General features: G+C 47.8%; 1 protein-coding gene across 1 annotated transcript in view; it reads right to left on the reverse strand.

Moving 5' to 3' along the window:
* The window catches only part of LOC137521186 (coagulation factor XIII B chain-like), a 555,357-nt gene that overhangs the window by 510,281 nt on the left and 21,798 nt on the right, over positions 1 to 23,278 (reverse strand). The window contains exon 2 of the mRNA XM_068240116.1: positions 4,259 to 4,441. The gene's annotated coding sequence lies outside the window, so the exon portion shown is untranslated. The remainder of the gene's footprint in view (positions 1 to 4,258; positions 4,442 to 23,278) is intronic.

Genomic DNA, 23,278 nt, shown 5'->3' on the forward strand with positions numbered 1-23,278 from the left:
ACCCAGTGAGAGGAGGTCCAGAGCCTGGAACGCACTAACTAGCACAAAGATCTCAAAAACTGAGCTGCCAGATGCCCACTGGAAAATACAAGGGGACAAGGGAGCGCTCCAATGGTGCGTTAACTCTTTATTTTAAAATCACACACATAAAAGTTGCACTTACAGCGTATGTGCAAGTAATGCACATATAAGAGGCTACCAGCGAGTCCCTTCTGCCTCCTGTGCCTGGCCAGGGCTGACAGGGTCCGTGCGTGATGTGCTGCAGGTGAGGAGAGGGACAACCGCCGGCTCCAACTCCTCTCGCCAAGCTGTCTGACATCACTACGCGTTTCGGCGCTTAGCCACGCCTTCATCGGGTGACGCGGTGGCTAGACGTCTGGCTTTAAAAAGAGTTACTGATTGTAATTAATCACACCCTGTCGGCAGGTTAAAAAACCGGGCAATTATGCCTGGTACATGTGTTGTTAAAACTTAATTGCGGGAAACACGCTTTAAAAAAATAATGGCTTAAAAAAGTAAATTGCCATGTTAATTGGTTACAATGTATAAACAACAGTAATAAATAATACAATACAAAGATTATCTATGTGCCCAGAAGTAAGAGTCGCAATGCGGCTTTAACCGCTGAAGTGCTAAGGCTGTGCAAGACTCGCTAGGCCGCCTCAGCCAATACATTAAAACCACATCAATTGTCCAGCACATGTAATTCATATTATTTTGTGATATCATTATCTGCTCATCAAGGTGCTATGTGCTTAATGATTTTATGGAAGGGTCCGCAACCACATTTATGTTAACTGGATCTTGATATTAGTGGAGAGCATTTAATTAGGAAAAATTGTATGAAAGGTGGGAATTAATTATAAAATGATTTAGGCACATAAAAGTGTATCTGTGCTTCAACATGATGTGGGGTGGGATAGTGAAAGTTGGGAGGTATTACTCAGATGCTTCCAATGATGCTGGGTACTATAAACACGTGGGAGGAGGGGGGGGGGGCTCGGTAAGCGTGCGGGGGGGGGGGGGGTTGGAAACGTGGAGTGACTGAAATGGGGGCCTGAACCTGTAATTAAAAGGGAAATGTGGAAAGACCTGCTGGAAAAAGGGGTCAGCCTTATAGACCTGGGGTAGATTATCTATTCTGGGAAACCTATAAAAGGTGGGACAACTGTGGAACGGTGGGGGGAGGGGGGAGGAGGGGAGAGGAAATTGGTGGAAAGGGGAAAGTATCGTGGGCTGAGGGGGGGGGGGGAAACTACTCTATGGGACAACCAGCTAATCGTGTAAAAACAGGCTAGGGGTGGACCGAGTGGTAGGGGAATGGGAATGGGAATGTCAACCATGGGACAAAAGGAAGTGGCATAAATGGGGGGGAGTAGTTAATTGGTTGTGCGTGAGGCTGGTGGCGATTAAGTGGCCACTGGTTGCAATGATGACATCTGGCAGGGGCTATCTAGGACATATTCAGCTTAAGAAACTTTGTACTTCTAATTCTTCATTAAGTCCACCTGCCACTAAAGTATTCAACCTAGAAATCCAATACATTTCTCGTTCGCAGAGTTTCTTATATCTCTGGCCAGGTGGCACTTGTGCAGATATAGTTTCTATGCCCGTGATTCTAGACTTCCAGGGTCAGACTGATGGTATTTATTGAAGTGTCTTGGGATACTGTGCTTCTCAGATTTTGCTAAAATGTTACACTTGTGTTCACCAAGGCGTCTTCTAAGTTTTCGAGTGGTTCTCCCTACATACCTTAGCTTACAACTGCATTCCAACATATAAACCACAAATACAGTGGCACAGTTTATAAATGTTTTTATAGGGATACTGTGTCCATCCGTTTGATCTATCTGTTTCAAAACATGCCTCATAAAGGAACAGCAACCGCATCTACTGGAGCCACATCCATAATTGCCTACTACTGGACTTTTTAGCCAAGTTCTTGGTTTGTCTATACTTATGTTACCTGGGGCGATTTCATTTTTAAGAGATTTTTCCCGTTTAAAGATTATTTTGGTTTTGCTGGCAACGTGCTTTTCAAGAAGGAATCTTGTAATATGATGGGCCACTTTTTCCGGATTATTCCCTCTATCTTCCTTGACCCTTCAGTATATCTAGTAAATAATGTGGGGTCCATGTTATCTTGTCAACTACTTTCTGTTCCTTGAGTCTTTATGGGTTTAAAGTTTTCCACTATAGCAGTGTCGGTTTTCTCTTTTTTGTACCCTTTTTCTTTGAACTTCTTCCTGAGCTGGTCTGCCTGTTTGAAATAATCGGTGTCATTTGTGCAGTTCCTTCTTAACCTGCATAGCTGTCCTTTGGGTATATTGTTTACTCACTTGGGGTGGTGGCAACTCTCAGCATTAAGGTACAAGTTGCCAGAAGTGGGTTTAAAATGCGTCCTGGTGCCAACTTTGAGATTCTCTTCCACAAACAATTCCAGGTCTAGGAAGACTAATCGCCACCAGCCTCACGCACAACCAATTAACTACTCCCCCCCTTTATGCCACTTCCTTTTGTCCCACGGTTGACATTCCCATCCCCATTCCCCTACTTACCACTCGGTCCATCCCTAGCCTGTATTTACACCATAAGCTGGTTGTCCCATAGAGTAGTTTCTCCCCCCCCCCCCCTACAGCCCCCCAAACTTTCCCCTTTCCACTGATTTCCCCTCCCCCCCCACCGTTCCACACTTGTCTCACTCACTTTTTATAGGTTTCCCAGAATAGATAATTTACCCCAGGCCTATAAGGCTGACCCCTTTTTCCAGCAGGTCTTTCCACATTTCCCTTTTAATTACCATTATTTTACCTAGGGCCAACTAAGGTTCAGGCCCCCATTTCCGTCACTCCACATTTCCAAAAACACCCCCCCGCGTGCGCTTACCGCGCCCCCGCTTTCCACGTACCCAGCATCATTGGAAGCATCTGAGTAATACCTCCCAACTTTCACCATCCCACCCCACATGTTGAAGCACAGATACACTTTTATGTGTCTCAATCATTTTATAATTAATTCCCACCTTTCATACAATTTTTCTTAATTAAATGCTCTCCACTAATATCAAGAGCCAGTTAACATAAATGTGGTTGCGGACCCTTCCATAACATCATTAAGCACATAGCACCTTGATGAGCAGATATCACAAAGTAATATGCATTACATGTGCTGGACAATTGATGTGGTTTTAATGTATTGGCTGAGGCCGCCTAGCGAGTCTTGCACAGCCTTAGAACTTCAGCGGTTGAAGCCGAATTGCGACCCGTACTTCTGGGCACATAGATAATCTTTGTATTTTATTATTTATTACTATTGTTTATACATTGTAACCAATTAACATGGCAATTTACCTTTTGAAGCCATTATTTTTTTAAAGCGTGTTTCCCGCAATTAAATTTTAACAACACATGTACCAGGCATAATTGCCCGTTTTTTTAACCTGCCGACAGGGTGTGATTAATTACAATCAGTAAATCTTTTTAAAGCCAGCCGTCTAGCCACCGCGTCACCTGATGAAGGCGTGGCTAAGCGCTGAAACGCGTAGTGACGTCAGACGGCTTGGTGAGAGGAGTTGGAGCCAGCGGTTGTCCCTCTCTTCACCTGCAGCACATCACGCACGGACTCTGTCAGCCCTGGCCAGGCACAGGAGGCAGAAGGGACTCGCTGGTGGCCTCTTATATGTGCATTACTTGCACATACACTGTAAGTGCAACTTTTATGTGTGTGATTTTAAAAAAAAAGAGTTAACGCACCATTGGAGCGCTCCCTTGTCCCCTTGTATTTTGCACTACTAGACTTCTGGCTCCACCCAGCAGAGGGAGCAGAGTCGTGGGCGAATTACTCATTGAAAGGGCCATACTTTGTTAAAACCAGCGTCGGGTAAATCACTTTTTAGATGCCCGCTGGACCCTGTCACACCAGGGATCAGAGCATGTAAGAGCTGGGGATGGGGGCGCATGATACCTGGCCATACAATCCTGCCTTACATTTGGACTATAGGACGCACTGACTTTTCTCCCCTATTTTGGGGGGAGAAAAAGTGTGTCTTATAGTCCCAAAAATATGGTAAATCAAAGAGGTAACTATTTTACAATGCGTAAACACTGCCTAAATAATTTATAACTGAATATTGTAAAAAACAAAAGCCATTGTATTATGTTATGTTCAGTTAAGTTCTTCTTTAATTAACTGGTGGCTATCAAAGAACAATATCATGCTATTACTAGGTACTTGTAAGTCTTGGGGATTCCATACTTACTTATGCACCAGAAGGAAGACCGCCATGTCCCATTTTCACAATGAATTTTACTTGAACCAACCAGTTTATATCCGAAATTACATTCAATCTCTACTTCCTCTCCATTAACATAGTCAGCATTTTCTTTTTTTGAATGTTTTACTTTCGCTGTTGGTGGAGTAAAGTCACGAGAACATGTTGATTCTATAAAATAATTTATACAGAAAAATATCAATGTTAATCAAGAATAAAGTCAAAACTAACTCAGCGGACTATATATATTACACAAGTAAAACAAAGCAATAGATAAATGTAGTTTAATAACAGAGATTAAAATGATTTGAATGAAAGAAGAATTTTGACCAAAACAGCAGGACTCCTCAAAAACATGGTTCATGAATGTATTTTTCAGCAGTCACACTTCAGCTTAAGCTCAAACTACTTTTCTAGCCCTAGAGCTGCTCCTCAGATTTTTGCTCCCAATCCTAAACTGGTTTTAAAATTGTGTAATGTGTCACCAGTGAGCTTGAGATCTCGAAGAGCAGACATCTCCACAGTCCTTGCTGTATTGTCATATAGCTGAACAGTAACTGCTACAACACAACTGTAAGGATAATACAGTTCCAATTTAACTGGGGATAGGGTATCTGCATTTAAAGAGGACATTCCATTCCATTGTCTCATTTTCCTGTTTGACTTTACTTTAGTAGAAGTGTCTGAAGGACAGTAGTTTATTATTTTCAAACAATAATTGGTATTTTCATAATTAGTATTCTGTAGTAAGTCCTATAATTATGTTGAACTATAGCAATAAAATAATAAAATGTAAATGTTTTGAATGACTCAGAGCTTGTATTGAAACAAGTAATTGAGAACATACAAACATTTTGAGCAATTCTAAGTATTATTTATTTTAGTATTTATATAGCTCCAACATATTACGCACTGCTATACAGAGTATATTGTCTTGTCACTAACTGTTCCTCAGAGGACTCTGTGGGAGGAAACTGGAGTGCCCAGAGAAAACCCACACAGACACAGGGAGAACATACAAACTCCTTGCAGATGTTGACCTGGCTGAGATTCAAACCAGGGACCCAGCACTGCAAGGCAAGAGCAGTAACCACTACACCACCGTGCTTGTAATGAATAGTGATTTGTCAGCTGCGGTGGATAGCAGTACCACCGCAGCTGCTGCTGGTTCCCTGCCTGCCAGTCTCCCTGTGCCTCGGGCGTCTAGCACGCCGAGGACAGGTGTGGGTGGTTGTCACTTATCGGCTGCGGTGGATGGTGGGTCCACCGCGGGCATTACTAGGTCCCTGCCTGCCAGGTTCTTCGCGTCCCAGGCGTCTAGTACGCCGGGGACGTGTGTCTCTACTGTTCTTAGGGGCACATTAGCGCGTGCGCGCATTCACCGTCAGGAGCTTTATGCCAGGAGGAGGCGCGTCAGCTGGTCGGCTGACGTCAGGGAGCATGCTCGCCTCTCCTGATTGGCTGAGGCTGATGGGCGTGCCTGGAGGGTCTCCTCCGCTTCTTAAGCCTCTCAGCTTCACTTGCAATTTGTCTGCTTTAGTGAATACTTCGTGTTAGCGCTCAGACCTTAGTCAGTTCCCTAGTGTGTTAGAACCGGCAGGAGCTGGGAATTCACACTAAGCTTAGGATCTGCTTGATAGCTTAAATTGTACTATTACTTCGATTATTTGTGTATGACTCTGGCTAGCTCTGACATATCTTACTCTTAGTGATTCTGTACTTTAGCCTATCTGATCCTGTTGCCTACACAGCTTGTTAAACACTCTGTCTCTGTCTCCTGATTCTGTACCTTTGCCCATCTGACCTTAATGCCAAATTCTGCCTGAATAACGTTCTGCCTTTGCCTGTCGATTCTGTACTGTAATCTGTCTGTCTGTTGCCGAACCGTTCTGTCTGATCATTCTACTCTCACCAGAGAGCTCTCGTCTCTGGTGAGAGGTGCTGTACTAGCAGTGCCCACCTGCTCCTCTGGTGAGGTACTGCTAAAAACTGTCAGTACTTACTGTTGCACCAATCACTACACGCAGTGCAATAAAATGGTATTACTTACCTGTCACACATCAGCACCTATATACCAGTATTATTGGTGATTCTGCAGATCACCATATAATCCAGTATATATCTGATTATAGGTGATACTGCAGATCACTTGATAATCAGAAGTCTGTTCTTGCTAACACCAATCGTTACAGTGCTGCCCAAGTATATCCTAAGTTTTTTCCTAGGTGATATTTTCACATCTTATCAATAATATGCTGTTTAAGCCACCGGCAAGCAGGAAAATACTCAAAATAATTTTGGCAGTGCTTTTTCACTGACGTTTTTGGTACTTTTTTAGTTGCAGAGTGTTGAAAGTTGTTTTCATCATAAGAAGATGAAAAATTATCTCCTAGGAGAAAACTTAGGAGAAAAAGTTAATTGGATCGGATGAGTGCTAAACCTTCTCTGCTCACCATATGATTGGGATTAAGAACTTTATGACTTCAACCAGCATCAGACAGTGTATCATATATTTAGAGATTCCCCCAGATCAGCAATCAGGGTTACCAGGAAGTAACAGTTTTTTCCTGGTGATCCCAACTGCTAATTGCTTTGAATCTCTACATGTATGGCATGTTCTCATGCTGTCTGAATCCATATAGTTCAACAATAATCAACTGATACAGTAACCACATAACCAGTAACCACCATATGTTGTTGTACTTACTAAACTCTTGCTTTATTGATAACCAAGATGTGCTCCATATTTTTGTTTTCTTCTATCTTAATTTCTAGTGATCGTTGGAGCAGAATCACTCTAATGCCCATTTACTCCTGAAAGAGTCTGATGCATCAGCTTACCTCTGGGGTTCTTTTCTTTTTTTCTTTTTTTAATCAAAAAAGCAAAAATTGCAATAAGCTAAGCAAGACCCTAATGTTAAAAAGACACATTCTGAAAGCAATGAGGTTTGATGAAAATTATATATTAATTTGGAAAATACTTTGTAGTCGTGCTTTCACCTTTCAGACTCCTCCAGCTTAATTCCCCCTCAGCCTGCAATAAGCAGATCAAGTCGCCCTGGCCAAATGACAGATACCCCCCAGGATTCTGCCTTGCAGTTTGTAAGAACCATCCCTGAGCTCTTCGGATCGCAGTCCCCAAGGAAAGCCAAAGAGGCCTCCAAGATGGCACCGACCCAGGCTTCGACTCGTCTCCAGCAATGCCGCACTCTGGCTCCACCGATCAGGAGGCTCGCTACAATACAACTTTTTTCAAAGTGGGCTCCAAGATGGCACAAACACAGGCCTCCTCTCCAGCAATGCCGCACTCTGGCTCCTCCGATCAGGAGGCCTGCTACAATACAACTTTTGCTGATATGAAGTCCTTTTCTGACGATATAAAGGCCACATTAAAGGCAGCTATTGCTGGAGTAGGGGAAGACATGGTCACATTGCCACCACTGAAAAATCGGAATCCTGTCAAGACCATAGCCAAAGCCACTTTCATACATAATAACAAACTTATAGAGCATGAACGCCCCCTAGAAGACCTAGATAATAGAGGTCGCTGATGCAATGTGCGTGCTCGTGGCCAACCAGAGTAGGTGGGAAATTACTCCATTGTGGAGGCGCTCTCAGCCATTTTTAATAAGCTGCTGTATAAACCGAAGAAGAGTAGAGGTGTACCGAACGGTTCGCCGGCGAACGGTTCCAGGCGAACATTGGGGGTTCGCGTTCGCCTGCGCCAGGCGAACTTTTCCGGAAGTTCGATTCGCCCCATAATGCACTATGAGGGTCAACTTTGACCCTCTGCATCACAGTCAGCAGGCACATTGTAGCCATTCAGGCTACAGTAAGCCCTGGAGCCCCACCCCCCCTTATATAAGGCAGCCTCCGGCGGCCATTACAGTCACTCGTGTGCCTGCTAGAGAGAGGAAAGGGACAGCTGCTGCAGACTTTTTCTCTTAGGGACAGATTAGTTAGGTTCTAGGCTGCTTTGCTTGTTCCTGACTGATTAATATTGCTTTTAAAGCACCCAGCAACAGCTCTTTTCAGAGCTCAACCTGTACATTTTTTTTTCTGACACTTTTGTTGCATGCACAGCCTTGCTAATTGATAGTGTGTGTGCCACTGCCAGCAGCCCAGCACATTCAGTGACTGACTGCCTGTGTGTGTGACAGGGAGCTGCACATTGTACTACCCAGTACTGCATATACCCCAGTACCTGTTGTGTTTACTTAACCCACCTCATCACTGCATATACCTAGCTTTGTGTTGAGTGAACCCAGCTCACTGCATCTAACTACCCAGTACCTGTTGTGTTTACTTAACCCACCTCATCACTGCATATACCTAGCGTTGTGTTGAGTGAACCCAGCTCACTGCATCTAAGTCTAACTACCTGTTGTGTTGAGTGAGAACCCACCTCACTGCATCTTAAGTACCTTTACTGTATACTGTTCAGTGAACCCAGCTCACTGCATCTAACTACCCAGTACCTGTTGTGTTTACTTAACCCACATCATCACTGCATATACCTAGCGTGGTGTTGAGTGAACCCAGCTCACTGCATCTAACTACCTGTTGTGTTGAGTGTGAACCCACCTGGCCACCTCACTGCATCTAACTACCTGTTGTGTTGAGTGAGAACCCACCTCACTGCATCTTAAGTACCTTTACTGTTGAGTGAACCCAGCTCACTACATCTAACTACCTGTTGTGTTGAGTGTGAACCCACCTGGCCACCTCACTGCATCTAACTACCTGTTGTGTTGAGTGAGAACCCACCTCACTGCATCTTAAGTACCTTTACTGTTGAGTGAACCCAGCTCACTGCATCTAACTACCCAGTACCTGTTGTGTTTACTTAACCCACCTCATCACTGCATATACCTAGCCTTGTGTTGAGTGAACCCAGCTCACTGCATCTAAGTCTAACTACCTGTTGTGTTGAGTGAGAACCCACCTCACTGCATCTTAAGTACCTTTACTGTATACTGTTCAGTGAACCCAGCTCACTGCATCTAACTACCCAGTACCTGTTGTGTTTACTTAACCCACATCATCACTGCATATAACTAGCGTGGTGTTGAGTGAACCCAGCTCACTGCATCTAACTACCTGTTGTGTTGAGTGTGAACCCACCTGGCCACCTCACTGCATCTAACTACCTGTTGTGTTGAGTGAGAACCCACCTCACTGCATCTTAAGTACCTTTACTGTTGAGTGAACCCAGCTCACTGCATCTAACTACCTGTTGTGTTGAGTGTGAACCCACCTGGCCACCTCACTGCATCTAACTACCTGTTGTGTTGAGTGAGAACCCACCTCACTGCATCTTAAGTACCTTTACTGTTGAGTGAACACAGCTCACTGCATCTAACTACCCAGTACCTGTTGTGTTTACTTAACCCACCTCATCACTGCATATACCTAGCCTTGTGTTGAGTGAACCCAGCTCACTGCATCTAATTACCTGTTGTGTTGAGTGTGAACCCACCTGGCCACCTCACTGCATCTAACTACCTGTTGTGTTGAGTGAGAACCCACCTCACTGCATCTTAAGTACCTTTACTGTTGAGTGAACCCAGCTCACTGCATCTAACTACCTGTTGTGTTGAGTGTGAACCCACCTGGCCACCTCACTGCATCTAACTACCTGTTGTGTTGAGTGAGAACCCACCTCACTGCATCTTAAGTACCTTTACTGTTGAGTAAACCCAGCTCACTGCATCTAACTACCCAGTACCTGTTGTGTTTACTTAACCCACCTCATCACTGCATATACCTAGCCTTGTGTTGAGTGAACCCAGCTCACTGCATCTAATTACCTGTTGTGTTGAGTGTGAACCCACCTGGCCACCTCACTGCATCTAACTACCTGTTGTGTTGAGTGAGAACCCACCTCACTGCATCTTAAGTACCTTTACTGTTGAGTGAACCCAGCTCACTGCATCTAACTACCTGTTGTGTTGAGTGAGAACCCACCTGGCCACCTCACTGCATCTAACTACCTGTTGTGTTGAGTGAGAACCCACCTCACTGCATCTTAAGTACCTTTACTGTTGAGTGAACCCAGCTCACTGCATCTAACTACCCAGTACCTGTTGTGTTTACTTAACCCACCTCATCACTGCATATACCTAGCCTTGTGTTGAGTGAACCCAGCTCACTGCATCTAATTACCTGTTGTGTTGAGTGTGAACCCACCTGGCCACCTCACTGCATCTAACTACCTGTTGTGTTGAGTGAGAACCCACCTCACTGCATCTTAAGTACCTTTACTGTTGAGTGAACCCAGCTCACTGCATCTAACTACCTGTTGTGTTGAGTGAGAACCCACCTGGCCACCTCACTGCATCTAACTACCTGTTGTGTTGAGTGAGAACCCACCTCACTGCATCTTAAGTACCTTTACTGTTGAGTGAACACAGCTCACTGCATCTAACTACCCAGTACCTGTTGTGTTTACTTAACCCACCTCATCACTGCATATACCTAGCCTTGTGTTGAGTGAACCCAGCTCACTGCATCTAATTACCTGTTGTGTTGAGTGTGAACCCACCTGGCCACCTCACTGCATCTAACTACCTGTTGTGTTGAGTGAGAACCCACCTAACTGCATCTTAAGTACCTTTACTGTTGAGTGAACCCAGCTCACTGCATCTAACTACCTGTTGTGTTGAGTGAGAACCCACCTGGCCACCTCACTGCATCTAACTACCTGTTGTGTTGAGTGAGAACCCACCTCACTGCATCTTAAGTACCTTTACTGTTGAGTGAACACAGCTCACTGCATCTAACTACCCAGTACCTGTTGTGTTTACTTAACCCACCTCATCACTGCATATACCTAGCCTTGTGTTGAGTGAACCCAGCTCACTGCATCTAATTACCTGTTGTGTTGAGTGTGAACCCACCTGGCCACCTCACTGCATCTAACTACCTGTTGTGTTGAGTGAGAACCCACCTCACTGCATCTTAAGTACCTTTACTGTTGAGTGAACCCAGCTCACTGCATCTAACTACCTGTTGTGTTGAGTGTGAACCCACCTGGCCACCTCACTGCATCTAACTACCTGTTGTGTTGAGTGAGAACCCACCTCACTGCATCTTAAGTACCTTTACTGTTGAGTGAACCCAGCTCACTGCATCTAACTACCTGTTGTGTTGAGTGAGAACCCACCTCACTGCATATAGCTAGCATACCCCCGAGATGGACAAAATGGACAAACCAGGTAGAGGAAGAGGTAGAGGCAGACCCAGAGGAAGGCCACCAGGCACCGGCAGGTCTGTGGCTGTGCGAGGTGGTGTTGCTGTGATTTCATGCGGACCTGCCCCAAAATACAGTGCTCAGAAGAAGGCACGTGCCATCACTTCCCAAAATCGTGAGGAGGTGATTGAGTATTTAACACAGAACACCTCATCTCCCGCAGCCACCAGTGCTACAACAAGCACCACATCCGCTGCATTTGACACTTCGCAGGAGTTATTTGGTGGTGGTGGTGAAATCACTGATTCCCAGCCACTACTGCAACAACAACAAGAAGGCGCAGGTACACCACCTCATACGTCTGAGTTAGGTGGCGATAGTATGGACGTAATGTGTGTGGATGGGGATGATGGTGGACCACCTGAAGTTGGTGCACTTGAGGAGGTGTCTGAGGAAAGCGCAGCTGGCCAGGAGGATTATGATGACGATTATACGGATAGCACATATGTTCCCGGTAGAGGAGATGACCAGGGGGACAGTTCAGAGGAGGAGTCAGAGAGGAGTAGGAGGAGACGACTCCATGATAGAAGCAGAGGGAGCTCGTCCTCAGAAACAGCTGGGGGCAGTGTCCGGTGCCATGTATCGCCAGCTATGGCCAGGGAGCACACATGCCCTTCAACGTCAGCTGCTGCTGATGCCACCGTAGCACCATCACCCCAGGGAGCCTCAGCGGTTTGGAAATTTTTTCACGTGTGTGTCTCAGATCGGAGCAAAGCCATCTGTTGTCTCTGCCAGCAAAAATTGAGCCGTGGAAAGGCCAACTCTCACGTAGGGACAAGTGCCTTACGAAGGCACCTGGAGAGAAGGCACAAACAGCTATGGCAAGAACACCTGAGTAAAAGCAGCACTCCTCAAAAGACAAGCCAAACTCCTTCTCCTCTTCCTCCTTCAGGTGCATCGTCTTCATCCACTTTCTCCCTTGCACCTTCACAGCCACCCTCCTCCACACCGCCTCTTCCCTTGAGCGGTTCCTTCTCCTCTGCCCACAGCAGTACCCAGCTGTCCGTGAAGGAAGTATTTGAGCGGAAGAAGCAAATGTCTGCCAGTCACCCTCTTGCCCGGCGTCTGACAGCTGGCGTGGCGGAACTATTAGCTCGCCAGCTATTACCATACAAGCTGGTGGAGTCGGAGGCTTTCCGTAAGTTTGTGGCCATTGGTACACCGCAGTGGAAGATACCAGGCCGCAATTATTTTTCTCAAAAGGCCATACCCAAACTGTACCGTGCAGTTGAGAGGCAAGTGGTGTCATCTCTGGCACACAGCGTTGGGTCAAGGGTCCACCTGACCACGGATGTCTGGTCTGCCAAGCACGGGCAGGGCCACTACATTACATACACAGCCCATTGGGTCAACCTGGTGACCGATGGCAGCAAGCAGGGAGTACGTGGCTGCGCAGAGGACCGACTTGTCACACCTCCACGGCTTGCAGGCAGGCCTCCAGCCACCTCCTCTCCACCTGCTATCACCGCTTCGCTGTCGTCATCCTCCTCCTCCTTGGCTGGTGCCGCCATCTCCTCCCCAGCTACACAGCCCCAGCACCCCAGGGCCTATGCTGCATGCCAGGTGCGACGGTGTCATGCAGTGTTAGACATGTCTTGCCTGAAAGCGGAGAGTCACACTGGAGCAGCTCTCCTGGCTGCTCTTAACAAACAGGTGGAGCAATGGCTGACCCCGCACAAGCTTGAGATCGGCAACGTGGTGTGTGACAACGGAAGCAATCTCATTGCTGCGTTGAATTTGGGAAAGCTGACACACATACCCTGCATGGCACATGTGCTTAATCTGGTCGTGCAAAGATTTGTGTCCAAGTACCCAGGCTTAGAGGACGTCCTGAAGCAGGCCAGGAAGTTGTGTGGGCATTTCAGGCGCTCTTACAAGGCCATGGCACGCTTTGCAGAGATTCAGCGTAGAAACAACTTGCCAGTGAGACGCCTGATTTGCGATAGCCCGACTCGCTGGAATTCCACCCTGCTGATGTTCTCTCGCCTGCTAGACCAGGAGAAAGCCGTCACCCACTACCTGTATCATTACAGTACAAGGACACAATCTGGGAGGATGGGGATGTTGTGGCCCAACAACTGGACACTGATGCGAAATGCATGCAGGGTCATGGAGCCCTTTGAGGAGGTGACCAAACTGGTGAGTCGCGATGAGGGCACCATCAGCGACTTGATCCCCTACGCCTACTTCCTGGAGCGTGCCGTGCGTAGAGTGGTGGATACAGCTGTGGAGGAGCGTGAACAAGAAGAGTTAGGGCAGCAGGATTCATTGGAGCCATTTACACACGAACCCGATGTTTCCACAACACCGGCGGCAGCACAGAGGGGGGAGGAGGAGGAAGAAGAGGAGTCGTGTGGGGAAGGAGAGGAGTCAGACTCTAATGATGGTGATGATGAGGAAGGTGTTTCTGTGGAGGAGGAAGAGGCGGCGGAAGGAGAACAACCGCGGCAGCCATCACAGGGGGCTTCTGCTGCTCCACGTTCCCGTGGTATTGTTCGTGGCTGGGGGGAGGAAGAGGAGTTGCGTCCCGTCACTGAGGAAGAGCATGAGGAGATGGAGAGTACCTCTGCATCCAGCTTTGTGCAGATGTCCTCTTTCATGTTGTCCAGCCTGTTGAGGGACCCCCGTATCAAAAAACTCAAGACGAATGACCTGTACTGGGTGGCCACGCTACTAGACCCTCGGTACAGGCACAAAGTGGCGGACCTCTTACCAACTCAACAAAAGGCGGAAAGGATGCAGCACTTGCAGAACAAGCTGTCGATGATGCTTTACAATGCGTTTAAGGGTGATGTGGCTGCACAACGCAATCAAGGTACCACTGGCAGTAACCCTCCTCCTCCCAAGTCCACGCAGGCAAGAACAGGACGCTCCAGCGATCTCAGGGTGATGTCGGACATGCGGACGTTCTTTAGTCCAACTCCTCGCCATAGTCCTTCCGGATCCACCCTCCACCAACGCCTGGACCGGCAGGTAGCCGACTACCTGGCCTTGAGTGTGGATGTAGACTCTGCGAAAAGCGACGATGAACCCTTGGACTACTGGTTGCGCAGGCTTGACCTGTGGCCAGAGCTGTCCCAATTTGCCATACAACTCCTCTCTTGCCCTGCCGCAAGCGTCCTGTCAGAAAGGACCTTCAGTGCAGCTGGAGGCATAGTTACTGAGAAGAGAAGTCGCCTAAGTCACGACAGTGTTCAGTACCTGACCTTTATCAAAATGAATGAGGAATGGATCACGGAGGGCTACTGCACGACCGAAGACTAAGTCAGTCCACTCCCCACACACAGCATCTCTGCCTGCAGGCCGCTTGACTGCCTTCTCCGCCACTACCAACAGGGTCCAGGACTCTAGGCGGATTCCTGAATTTTTAAGGCCGCTGCTAGCAGCGGCCGCTACACTAATTTTTCTGGCGCGTGTACATGTGCCCATCCCCCTTCGTGATCATTACCTTGCCGCGGTGAAGGGGCTTGTGCATCACAATGAAGCAATGACCGCCGGCTATTTGAGTGTCTCGGGTGGGGGTGGCACACAAAAGATATTAAGGTCGTTGCTTCATTGTGGTCAGACCAAATTTGATCAGCTGGAAAGTCACTGTTCTGTCATTCAGCTACATCAGCCGGGCAAGCATATGGGCTGAAAAGCCACCATCACCTGCACTCTCGTCACGGTGCGCACCAGTCCAGCACGGTCGTCACTACACAAACGGCTGTTTGCAGTCACTGCATACCTTTCACTGCATCTGTGACTGCACATTATACCTGGCAGTCAGTGCATAACTTGCACTTGAATGGATACACTTTCAAACAATTTAAAAATACAACCATCTAAACTTTCAAACAATTTAAAAATACAACCATCTAAACTTTCAAACAATTTAAAAATACAACCATCTATCATTTTCAAAAAATTTAAAAAAAGGGCAAAAAAACTTGCCCTCCGTAAAACATTCCTGGCAAATGCTTTCGACTTGGTTTGTCTTCCGCTGGCTCAAGGGTCCATCTGACCACAGATGCCTGGTCGGCAAAGCACGGTCAGGGCAGCTACAGCATGGGTCTCAGCAGGCTACCACTTCTGGCCGGAATCCAACCTTCATTCCCCGCAGTGACAATGGCAGACTTGCCCTCCATAACGGATTCCCGTTAAAGGATTTAAAGTTAGTTCATTTCAATTAGGGCCGCAAAAGGTCCTCCTGAGTCCTGTATTGTTATTTTTGGTCACTACCTCGGGGCGGGCGTGCATGCCTGCCTGCTTCCCTCCTTGCCTGGATGTGTGGTGGTAGACGTTGATCAGGCTCCAACTCCGGAACGCAATACAAGAGGGAGCTCGTCCTCAGAATCAGCTGGGGGCAGTGTCCGGCGCCATGTATCGCCAGCTATGGCCAGACAGCCAACATGCCCTTCAACGTCAGCTGCTGATGCCACCGTAGCGCCATCAGCCCAGGGAGCCTCAGCGGTTTGGAAATTTTTTCACGTGTGTGTCTCAGATCGGAGCAAAGCCATCTGTTGTCTCTGCCAGCAAAAATTGAGCCGTGGAAAGGCCAACTGTCACGTAGGGACAAGTGCTTTACGAAGGCACCTGGAGAGAAGGCACAAACAGCTATGGCAAGAACACCTGAGGAAAAGAAGCACCCCTCAAAAGACAAGCAGCGGAGAACAACCGTGGCAGCCGTCACAGGGGGCTTCTGCTGCTCCACGTTCCCATGGTATTGTTCGTGGCTGGGGGGGAGGAAGAATGGATACACTTTTAAACAATTTAAAAATACAACCATCTAAACTTTCAAACAATTTAAAAATACAACCATCTAAACTTTCAAACAATTTAAAAATACAACCATCTATCATTTTTAAAAAATTTAAAAAAAGGGCAAAAAAACTTGCCCTCCGTAAAACATTCTTGGCAAATGCTTTCGACTTGGTTTGTCTTCCGCTGGCTCAAGGGTCCATCTGACCACAGATGCCTGGTCTGCAAAGCACGGTCAGGGCAGCTACAGCATGGGTCTCAGCAGGCTCCCACTTCGGGCCGCAATCCAACCTTCATTCCCCGCGGTGACAATGGCAGACTTGCCCTCCATAACGGATTCCCGTTAAAGGATTTAAAGTTAATTCATTTCAAATACACAGCAGGGCCTCGAAAGTCCGCCTCCTGTATTGTTATTTTTGATCACTACCTCGGGGCGGGCGTGCATGCCTACCTGCTGCCCTCCTTGGATGTGTAGTGGTAGCCGTTTCTCAGGCTCCACACCGGATTCCATCTCTCATTTCCCGGCCATTACCCGGGGTCACAAATGACAGACTTGCCCGCCTCCATATGATTCTCGTGAAAGGAATGTGGTGTCATCTTTGCCCGCCATAACTGGTTCTCGTTAAAGGATTTAAAGTACATTCATTTCAAATACACAGCAGGGCCTCGAAAGTCCGCCTCCTGTATTGTTATTTTTGGTCACTACCTCGGGGCGGGCGTGCATGCCTACCTGCTGCCCTCCTTGGATGTGTGGTGGTAGCCGTTTCTCAGGCTCCACACCGGATTCCATCCCTCATTCCCCGGCCATTACCCGGGGTCACAAATGACAGACTTGCCCGCCTCCATATGATTCTCGTGAAAGGAATGTGGTGTCATCTTTGCCCGCCATAACTGGTTCTCGTTAAAGGATTTAAAGTACATTCATTTCAAATACACAGCAGGGCCTCGAAAGTCCTCCTCCTGTATTGTTATTTTTGGTCACTACCTCGGGGCGGGCGGGCGTGCATGCCTGCCCGCTGCCCTCCTTGGATGTGTAGTGGTAGCCGTTGCTCAGGCTCCACACCGGATTCAAACCTCTCATTCCCCGGCCATTACCCGGGGTCACAATGGCAGACTTGCCCGCCTCCACAGGATTCTCATTGTAGCGGTACTGAACAAGTACACAGCAAGTAGAAAATGTAAATTAAAAACAAAATGTAAGCTTTTTAACAATGCCATGGAAAGTTGAGAAGGAAGTCACACATTACCTGACATCACTGAGTGAGGAAGAGCAATCACGTCATGTTGCGCAGTAGTCCAGCATGGCCGTCACTACACAAACAGCTGTTTGCGGTGCGTTACACAGTGAGTTTGGTGTGTCAGTGTGAAGCAGTACTCTAATTACACTCCCTGTTTGATGTATACACATGCAAGATGTTGTAAAGCACTTTATGCCTCCAATTTAGCATTCAATGTGATTTCTGCCCTTAAAACGCTGCTTTGCGTCACATCCAGATTTTTCACCGGGACTTTTGTCATGTATCCCACTCCGCCATGCCCCCCTCCAGGTGTTAGACCCCTTGAAACATCTTTTCCATCACTTTTGTGGCCAGCATAATTTTTTCTATTTTTCAAAGTTCGCCTCCCCATTGAAGTCTATTGCGGTTCGCAAATTTTTCCGCGAACCGAACCTTCTGCGGAAGTTCGCGAACCCGGTTCGCGAACCGAAAATCGGAGGCTCGCGACATCTCTAAAGAAGAGCCACATTGAATTTGTGCATGCACACAGTACCTACATCCCCATGGTAATGAGAGGGACCCTCCCAGGAGACATTAAATGCTACCTTCAATCTTTTGTTGTCAAAGACGCAATCATGCGTGCTGCCAGAGAACAAAGTAAAATTATGTTTAATCAAACATCACATTGCGATATTCCAGGATTTATACCCTCTCACCATGGCAAATAGGAGGGCGCTTAGAACACTACTTCAACTACTCACGTAAAAAGGCCTAAAATATACTGTAGATGGAAGTTTTCATTTGCTCTTTCTGACATGGACAGAGGCCATGGTCGAACTCTTCGCATACATGAAGGCCTACCTGATTTCTGCTCAGCCTTAGACATTGACACTCCTGGCTTGCTTATGTGGTATGCGGACTTCAGAGTTCCTATTTCCGACAGCGGTACAGTTAATGTGAAATTGCCCTCTTATTCTTCCAAGTTTTGTACATCTCTAAGATCACGCTCAAAGAAATGTAATACACTGAAGAGCAGGCAATTTTTACTGGTGGCTTACATTCCACCCCGCTGAGACCGGCAGCAAATGGCGATTGACTTTTCACTGGAGAGTACTCACTCTCTGTTTCCCTTTTCCGATATTTTCTTACCTTTGCCTGCCTTTATTCGGATGGTCTCTACTTCTTTTACCTATAATAAGGTCCTGATCCTCTGGGCTCATACCTCTACAGGGTGGGCCATTTATATGGATACACCTTAACATGGGAATGGTTGGTGATATTAACTTCCTGTTTGTGGCACATTAGTATATGTGAGTAGGAAACTTTTCAAGATGGGTGGTGACCATGGCGGCCATTTTGAAGTCTGCCATTTTGAATCCAACTTTTGTTTTTTCAATAGGCAGAGGGTCATGTGACACATCAAACTTATTGGGAATTTCACAAGAAAAACAATGGTGTGCTTGGTTTTAATGTAACTTTATTTTTTCATGAGTTATTTAAAAGTTTCTGACCACTTATAAAATGTGTTTAATGCACTGTCCATTGTGTTGGAATGTCAATGCAACCCTCTTCTCCCACTCTTTACACACTGATAGCAACAATGCAGGAGAAATGCTAGAACAGGCTTCCAGTATTCGTAGTTTCAGGTGCTGCATATCTCGTATCTTCACAGCATAGACAATTGCCTTCAGATGACCCCAAAGATAAAAGTCTAAGGGGGTCAGATCGGGAGACCTTGGGGCCATTCAACTGGCCCACGACGACCAATCCACTTTCCAGGAAACTGTTCATCTAGGAATGCTTGGACCAGACACCTATAACGTGGTGGTGCACCATCTTGCTGGAAAAACTCAGGGAACATGTCAGCTTCAGTGCAAAAGAGGGAAACACATCATCATGTAGCAATTTTGCATATCCAGTGGCCTTGAGGTTTCCATTGATGAAGAATGGCCTCACTATCTTTGTACCCCATATATCACACCATACCATCAATTATTTTGTTCCAACAGTCTTGGAGGGATCTATCCAATGTGGGTTAGTGTCAGACCAATAGCGGTGGTTTTGTTTTTTAACTTCACCATTCACATAAAAGATTGCCTCATCACTGAACAAAATCTTCTGCGTAAACTGAGGGTCCTGTTCCAATTTTTGTTTTGCGCATTCTGCAAATTCAGTGCGCCGATCTGGGTCATCCTCGTTGAAATGCTGCAGTAGCTGGAGTTTGTAAGGGTGCCATTTGTGAGTAGCTAATATCCGCCGAAGGGATGTTCGACTAATGCCACTCTCCAGTGACATGCAGTGAGTGCTACCCTGTGGGCTCTTGCTGAATGAAGCTAGGACAGCCACTGATGTTTCTTCATTAGTGACAGATTTCATGCGTCCACATTTTGACAAATCCACTACTGAACCAGTTTCACGAAACTTAGCAAGCAGTTTGCTAACAGGGATGATCATCCGGTTTCTGGATACCCGGAATACCCAGATATCTGAACGTTTTTCTGGTATCCGGACTCTGATACGGATTCCGGATAGATGGCTAAGTCCAGAATGCACTATCCGAGCCAAGCCGGATATGTATTAGGTATCTGGAAATTGGTCCAGATACCTAGTTTGGGAACCCGGATCCGGATAACGTAACCATGGAGATGACATCCATGAGGTCATTGAGCCAATCAGAGGGCTCCCAGCCGAAAACCCTAGCAACCAATCACAGAGGAGAACCCTGGCCAGCCCCTCCTGTATATAAGGCGGGCACCATGATGAGAATCTTGTACTTGCTTGTGACTGCTCACTGAGAGACATTCTCCAGTGGTGTTGGCTAAGCAAGTGCTGTATTACTGTGTTAAACATAGCGTTTTTGCTCCTAAACACCTGTACTACACCAGTATTTTATTGTTTTTCAGTTAGCTAGCTTGTATTTTGATTTTAGTCAGTGTGACAGTCAGACTCAGTGCTTTTTTTTCAGCTCTAGGACATGGCGGACAGGTGAGCGGTTAGGGAGGGACCCCTGTGGGAGGGATGCCTGCACGGGGCGGTCCTGCTAGCGACGCAATCTTGCGATTTGCGTCCAACTGAAGCCTCCCACCTGAATGCTAATGGCTGCTAGATGTGGTATGGCAGGTAAAGGGTGTATGACAGTGCATCCTGATTGGCTGACGAGCACCTGCTGACGACTCAAATGTAGTTGCATGCATGTATTGCTGTGTTCTATTGCTTGTGTGTGTCGAATTTAGCATTCAGTATGGAGGCAGTGTTGGTGGGTTTTCTGGATGTGAGAGGTCCAGAGCCTGGGTGTGAGAGGTCCAGGCCCACCTGCACTCCCCTCCAGGTATCGCGCATTGGCCTTGGGGCCCCGGCCAGTGAAAGAGGTCCGGGGGCCCTGGCCATCGTGTGAACCAATCGTGTGTTTTTAAACGGTTTTTTTCAGCTCTAGGACATGGCGGACAGGTGAGCGGTTAGGGAGGGACCCCTGTGGGAGGGATGCCTGCATGGGGCGGTCCTGCTAGCGACGCAATCTTGCGATTTGCGTCCAACTGAAGCCTCCCACCTGAATGCTAATGGCTGCTAGATGTGGTATGGCAGGTAAAGGGTGTATGACAGTGCATCCTGATTGGCTGACGAGCACCTGCTGACGACTCTAATGTAGCTGCATGCATGTATTGCTGTGTTCTATTGCTTGTGTGTGTCAAATTTAGCATTCAGTATGGAGGCAGTGTTGGTGGGTTTTCTGGATGTAAGAGGTCCAGAGCCTGGGTGCGAGAGGTCCAGGCCCACCTGCACTCCCCTCCAGGTATCGCGCATTGGCCTTGGGGCCCCGGCCAGTGAGAGAGGTCCGGGGCCCCTGGCCATCGTGCGAACCAATCGTGTGTTTTTAAACATTTTTTTTCAGCTCTAGGACATGGCGGACAGGTGAGCGGTTAGGGAGGCACCCCTGTGGGAGGGATGCCTGCACGGGGCGGTCCTGCTAGCGACGCAATCTTGCGATTTGCGTCCAACTGAAGCCTCCCACCTGAATGCTAATGGCTGCTAGATGTGGTATGGCAGGTAAAGGGTGTATGACAGTGCATCCTGATTGGCTGACGAGCACCTGCTGACGACTCAAATGTAGCTGCATGCATGTATTGCTGTGTTCTATTGCTTGTGTGTGTCGAATTTAGCATTCAGTATGGAGGCAGTGTTGGTGGGTTTTCTGGATGTGAGAGGTCCAGAGCCTGGGTGTGAGAGGTCCAGGCCCACCTGCACTCCCCTCCAGGTATCGCGCATTGGCCTTGGGGCCCCGGCCAGTGAGAGAGGTCCGGGGCCCCTGGCCATCGTGCGAACCAATCGTGTGTTTTTAAACGTTTTTTTTTCAGCTCTAGGACATGGCGGACAGGTGAGCGGTTAGGGAGGGACCCCTGTGGGAGGGATGCCTGCACGGGGCGGTCCTGCTAGCGACGCAATCTTGCGATTTGCGTCCAACTGAAGCCTCCCACCTGAATGCTAATGGCTGCTAGATGTGGTATGGCAGGTAAAGGGTGTATGACAGTGCATCCTGATTGGCTGACGAGCGCCTGCTGACGACTCAAATGTAGCTGCATGCATCTATTGCTGTGTTCTATTGCTTGTGTGTGTCGAATTTAGCATTCAGTATGGAGGCAGTGTTGGTGGGTTTTCTGGATGTGAGAGGTCCAGAGCCTGGGTGTGAGAGGTCCAGGCCCACCTGCACTCCCCTCCAGGTATCGCGCATTGGCCTTGGGGCCCCGGCCAGTGAGAGAGGTCCGGGGCCCCTGGCCATCGTGCGAACCAATCGTGTGTTTTTAAACGTTTTTTTTCAGCTCTAGGACATGGCGGACAGGTGAGCGGTTAGGGAGGGACCCCTGTGGGAGGGATGCCTGCACGGGGCGGTCCTGCTAGCGACGCAATCTTGCGATTTGCGTCCAACTGAAGCCTCCCACCTGAATGCTAATGGCTGCTAGATGTGGTATGGCAGGTAAAGGGTGTACGACAGTGCATCCTGATTGGCTGACGAGCACCTGCTGATGACTCAAATGTAGCTGCATGCATGTATTGCTGTGTTCTATTGCTTGTGTGTGTCGAATTTAGCATTCAGTATGGAGGCAGTGTTGGTGGGTTTTCTGGATGTGAGAGGTCCAGAGCCTGGGTGTGAGAGGTCCAGGCCCACCTGCTCTCCCCTCCAGGTATCGCGCATTGGCCTTGGGGCCCCGGCCAGTGAGAGAGGTCCGGGGCCCCTGGCCATCGTGCGAACCAATCGTGTGTTTTTAAACTTTTTTTTTCAGCTCTAGGACATGGCGGACAGGTGAGCGGTTAGGGAGGGACCCCTGTGGGAGGGATCCCTGCACGGGGCGGTCCTGCTAGTGACGCAATCTTGCGATTTGCGTCCAACTGAAGCCTCCCACCTGAATGCTAATGGCTGCTAGATGTGGTATGGCAGGTAAAGGGTGTATGACAGTGCATCCTGATTGGCTGACGAGCACCTGCTGACGACTCAAATGTAGCTGCATGCATGTATTGCTGTGTTCTATTGCTTGTGTGTGTCGAATTTAGCATTCAGTATGGAGGCAGTGTTGGTGGGTTTTCTGGATGTGAGAGGTCCAGAGCCTGGGTGTGAGAGGTCCAGGCCCACCTGCACTCCCCTCCAGGTATCGCGCATTGGCCTTGGGGCCCCGGCCAGTGAGAGAGGTCCGGGGCCCCTGGCCATCGTGCGAACCAATCGTGTGTTTTTTTGTATGGTGATTATAATGACGAGATGAAGGGGCGTGACTACCATCCACAGGAGGGGGATGTCAGCTCTGACTCTGA

This window comes from Hyperolius riggenbachi, chromosome 6, assembly GCF_040937935.1.
Source record: "Hyperolius riggenbachi isolate aHypRig1 chromosome 6, aHypRig1.pri, whole genome shotgun sequence".
In the NCBI taxonomy this organism is placed as follows: domain Eukaryota; kingdom Metazoa; phylum Chordata; class Amphibia; order Anura; family Hyperoliidae; genus Hyperolius; species Hyperolius riggenbachi.